This window comes from Apteryx rowi, unplaced genomic scaffold, assembly GCF_003343035.1.
Source record: "Apteryx rowi isolate R43461 unplaced genomic scaffold, aptRow1 scaffold_111, whole genome shotgun sequence".
In the NCBI taxonomy this organism is placed as follows: domain Eukaryota; kingdom Metazoa; phylum Chordata; class Aves; order Apterygiformes; family Apterygidae; genus Apteryx; species Apteryx rowi.
In genome coordinates this window covers 1,672,986-1,678,598 of record NW_020447320.1, presented here as the reverse complement: position 1 = coordinate 1,678,598, position 5,613 = coordinate 1,672,986, and positions in this window count along the sequence as shown.

The window sequence follows — 5,613 nt, the reverse complement described above, 5'->3', positions numbered from 1 at the left end:
CTGCTCCACATCAATTCCACAAGATTTTGCCAACTGCACAGGGAAAAAAAGGAAAGAAAGAAAGAAAAATTCATCCATTCCTGCTACAGAATCATGGCTACAACTATTACATGAAAAAAATGAGCCCGAAGTAATTTGTAGCTAAATTCAGATTTCAGTATTGCAGGATCTTTCTCTGGGGAACTCAGATACTTTAAAAAATGGTTACACATTATCTCTATTTTAGGTAGAGCACAGAAATAGTAAAAAGCCCATACCTACAGCTGGGTAGGTATGCAGTCCCAGAACTTTCCTTTACGTTGTCGCTTCAGAGCAACAATCTTCCAAAAAAAGGAGTAGCTTTACATGCCAACCAATCCCATGGATTTTAATTTTTTAATTAGCACTGTTCTCTATCTATCCATAGAGTATTTGCAGATGTAGTCCCCCAAAGAACCCAGTTCTTTAGACAAAACCCAGGCCAGAAACTGTCACTTTCAGTGTGAAGAACTGTAGAAATACCTGGTTAGCTTATTTCCAAGATCTGACTTGAACAATTGACTTGGCACAAATGAAGGGGTAGTAATCTCCTGTGAAGGGTGGGAGAGAACTGATACAATAGCAAAATGGAATAATTACCTTAACTGAAATCCTCTGTACAGAGGTAAGATCAAGTATTTGAAGACCATCCTGACAAATGCTGTATAATCTGATCTTAAAAGACAAAAGTGAAGGAAATGCCATAACATCCTTTGGTAGCTTGTTATATTGCTTAACTATTCCTACTGATCAGAATTGTTAGGAATTCAGCCTTTTTTTTTTTTTTGCTGCGCATAAACCTAATTTCATCTTGTCCTTTTGCCAGCAGCTGTGGAGAAGAACCAATTTCTGTAACAACCTCTTACACATCAAAATACAGTCATGTTCTCTTTTAATTTTCTGTTTCTTTTGACTAAGCAACTTAATAATTTCTTTTGCTTTCTCTTACAAGGCACGTTTTCCAAGTCTTTTGCCATTCTTCTAGCTTTCTTCTGAAGTCTCCTCAGTTTGTCTACAATTCTTGTTAAGTGTATCACCCAAGCAGGACATTATGAATGGACAAATTTATCATGGAATTAGTTACTAAAAGTCCAAGGAAATGATATCAGTTGCATATCTGGAGATACATTATTCTAATGACAATCAGCAAGTGATTTAACAAGTTTAGTTGAGTAACCAAGGGAAGAAGGATAAAAGGAAATTGAGTGGTGACCAACAGATACCACAGAGTATCCAAATTTAAAAAATCTCAGGTAAGAAGAAAAAATGTTGCCATCGTATAGCACTGTACTATGTAACAATTTAGAAAACTTTTCTCTAAAGGTGGGAAAAGATTTTTCACTGAAAATAGGTATCTGTGACCATGAATTTGCAATAAGGTCTGTGCAGATGCAGCATCAGTGCAGAATGAGCGTACTGCAAGTCTGAAGATCTACAAAAGGCTTGTGATTCACTCAGCCCTCCCAGAGTAAAGAGCAGAGTAAGTGCCAGGAAAGGTAATTTTTCTTTATGTACATAATTATGGTATAAACTGTTGTTGAGTATGCATAAAAGCCCATTTCTGTGCTAATCCTCAAAAGACAAGATTTTTACAAATCTCATCTACAAAGTGATGGGTCCATATCTCAAACTCTAGCAGTTTTCAGTAATTCTCTATCAGGTTAGAGACTCATCACATGAAGAATTATTTGTACATAGAAAGGAAGACTGAGTATCAGGAAATGTCAGCCTCACCAATGGAAAAGATGGAATGCACATTCACAGTAAAGCAAAGAATACAACTGAATACAACTGTAATAAATAACAAGCAAATAAAAATGCTCAGGTAATGCTTCCTGTGAAATAAAATGATTTTTCAAACAAAATGGCAACCCTAGAAAAATTCTAGCATCCTCGCTTGTTGTTTTAACCACTTTTCAATAGCAGAGAAATTGGCATCCCCCATAAAAAGGGCAGATTAAGCATCTGCAGGCTTGCTCAGGGAATTAAAATACAAAATAAAAGACCACTAAGTTATTGGTTAAGAAGGTCATCATCGGGGCAATTTGCCCTAGTTAGGACTAAACCCAAATAAATGGAGCCTGTAGAATCAGAGCCATTAACATTGAAATGTAAGGTATGAATACCAATGAAATTGCTAATAAATACACCAAGCTATTGCAATTCAAGGAAAACATCAGTAAGCAAACCAATAAAAGTGTGTCATTTGCAGAATATCTTATGATACCAGAAACTTCTGACAATAGTTTCAAGTGGAAAACAGCAAAGATGGATAGAATACTGGCTGCATGAGTCACTCAGACCTGTGTGAATGCTCAAATCCACTGGACTCTACTTCTCCTCTTAGTAATAACAGAAAATGCTTTGACTAGGAACACCTACTGCCCTTCTCCATCATCTTAACAGTAGCAATATTTTCTTTCCTGATGATATTCAGCTGACAGGGGAAAACTAAGGGGACTGCAGACTGAAGAAGACTTTTCCTCTGTGAAGTCTGAAAGGAGTGACTATGCTCCAGACAACTGTAGGAATATTTAAATAATCTGCTGTGTGAAAAACAAAGAGTTTGCACAACTCCAAAGGGCAGAGCAGACAGCAATGGAAAGACCCAGCCATGCTGTCACAAGCAACTGAAGGGGTAAAAAAGGGTCTTATTATTTAACCTATTTTAACGTTTATTTGTATCAAAGAGATAACAGTACTTAGGGTATAAATCAGCATGTCCTGTCCTGTAAAACCTCAGCTGAATAACTGAAATACAGAACATAATGTTCTCTTCACTTGTTGAAACACAAATGGAATCTGTCCCACTCACAGAGAAAACATCAAAAGGGCATTAGCTACATCATCCCACTTCGGTCTGGTTTAGCGCAAGAATCAGAAATAGGGAGTGATAGACAAACATTTCCCCAGCACTAATTGCTGAATAACTCCAAAGAAGGACAAAGATGTTTGCAAAATATAATAGTTGCAGAACAAGCCTAAATGGATATAACTATCATTTCAGTTTACACTGAGGTCAAAGTTTGAGTTTTACGATATACTTTGGTGTTCTTCAAGGTTGAGGAAGCAGATGGCAGGCCATACGACTCATTTCTGATATAAAATATTTCATTCTAAGGCAACAACAGTGAAGAAAGGCAGAGAGAATAAATTCACTAAAATGCAGAATTGGAATTAGCAGATGAAGGAGGAAAACAATCCATAACCGGAAACCACCACTTGTTTTTGTTATCAATGCTCCTCATGTTGCACTTTTAATTCAAGACGCAGCCAAGAAATTTTCACACTTGAGAAGGTCTGGCACAGCAGAAAGCAGTCCTTTGTCAAGAAGTTTCTTACTTTGAAAGATATCTTTGCTTTAGAGTAGTCTTGCTTGAGTTTGACTCAAAAGGAAGGAGCAGTTTGGTGCAGGTGTTGAAGATGCCATTTAAAATCAAGCCCTTAGAATGCTGAACACCCTCTTTTTAAAAGGTTTTCAAATTTTAACTTCCATGTACTATCTTTTCCCAAGTTAGAGTGTTACTGAATAGTAATCAGCTGTTTTAAATCAAGGTATTTTTGACATACTAACTGTTACTGTTTGCTCTTTGATGGGAACAGTTTTATATACTTTACTAACAGAACCAGTGAAAACCCAAATTTTATGGAACAGATCATGCCCTCCTGCAGTAAAATCATTAGAAGGGGATGGAAGTTTCGTAGAACTCTCTAAGACATATCGTATGATTTTTATGATTTTTTTTTACTGATGCTTAGGTCTTGGGATTCAGCTGTGAGTTACTGGAATGAGGTACATGGGAATTTTTGTGTCCAAATTACTTTTTTTTTTCTAAAAAATGTCTTCTTACTTTAAATTAAAACTATTTAACATCAAAAGAAATAATGTTCATTCCAAGAAGCTTTACTTTTATGATAAAAAATTGGTATTATACTGGAACTTGGTCTGTCCATTGTTCATGAGGAAGACGTTTTATGGAGCTACACACCTGCTGGATCATTGCTTATGCTTTTGCATTATGTGTCTGTCATTGTGGGAGAAGTCTAAACTGAAAAGCTAACTGTATTAAAAATCAGGAGTGTGTCCGCCAACAGTGAAGAAGAACATGACCTGGTATAGAGATCTTAGAGGAACTTCCTTGCACTCCCAGACGGGTCAGAAAGAAACTGTCTTGCCACATAGATGGTTTTGTGCAGAAATTTACAATCCTGTTTTTTTCCTGGCAGATTGCACAAAATGCCACTAAGTTAAAATCTCCGTGATATTATTTTGGATGTCATTCATGTCTTGGTCCTAGGTGTATATTTTATACTTTCCTGCTGCTAAAATCTCACTAACGATTAAAAAAAAAAAAAAAAAGCAGGACCAAAGCTGAGAGCGCAGCATGTTACCTTGTCATTGTTCCAGCGTTACTTGCGCACAATTTGTACCACATATGACAGTTGCTTTGTGTGCTATACCCGAGAAAAAAAAAGAATTTAATTCCAAAATTCTTTAAAAATATTGGAAATTCCAAGTCCTGCTGCTGACTGTGAAGCATTTGGATACTAGGTAGCGGTGAATACCTGTGAGAGCGTGGGGAGCCCCTGGGGCAGACCCCGCAGCTCTGCGCACGTCCACCGCCACCCTGGCCGCAGGCTGTGCTGCCCCTCAGCACTGGCCACAGCCGGCGTCCATCCGGCAGGAGCAGCCTCCCGCCGCCCGCTTCTCGGTCGCGTGGCCAGCGGGAGCGGGAGGGAGCAGACGACACGGCCCCGCAGCACCGGGAGCTCGCGCCTCCTGGCCCCCGCTCACAGCACCGCCCGCCCTTGCCTGCGGCCCACTTGACGCCTTGGTGCTACTAACGCTCATGAAGAAACAGCCACGACCAAAATACCGATCGCTTTCAGCGGGTGCACGGCAGACACCTTTGGCTTAACCCGCTCCCTGGAAAGGAAAAGGCGGTTTCTCCTCGTGGCAGGCCCCGAGGTGGCGAAGCGGCACGGCAGAGGTGGTCAATGGAAGCACAGCGCCACAGGCCCGAGGGCAGACCCTCCGCGACGGGCACAGCCGTGACAGGGCGGCGGTCGGCACCCGTCGGGCGAGGAGGAACGCTGGGTCCCCGCGCGGGGCTGGGGCGCCTCAGCCAGGGCGCGGCTGTGCCAGGGCGGCGGTCGGCACCCGTCGGGCGAGGAGGAGCGCTGGGTCCCCATGTGGGGCTGGGGCGCCTCAGCCAGGGCGCAGCTGTGCCGGGGCGGTGGTCGGCACCCATCGAGTGAGGAGGAACGCTGGGTCCCCGCACGGGGCTGGGGCGCCTCAGCCATGGTGCTGCGTGAGCCGAGCGGAGCTGCTGCGCCGGAGCGGAGGCCTCTGCTCACAGCCCGCGTGCCGGCAGACGGGCAAGCTACGAGACGCCTCCTGCGAACCGCTCAGCGTCGGCTGAATTTTAACCCTCGAACGTGGAAAGCATTTCCCTTTTTAGCCCAGACCGCTCAGCTTAACGGCAGTCAGGTCGGACCAGCGCGTACCCCTCCATAAACAGCAATTCCATCACGGCTGCACCCAGTAAAGCCCGACGGTCGCGCTCACTGGGGACACTAAGCTTATTTCTGGGT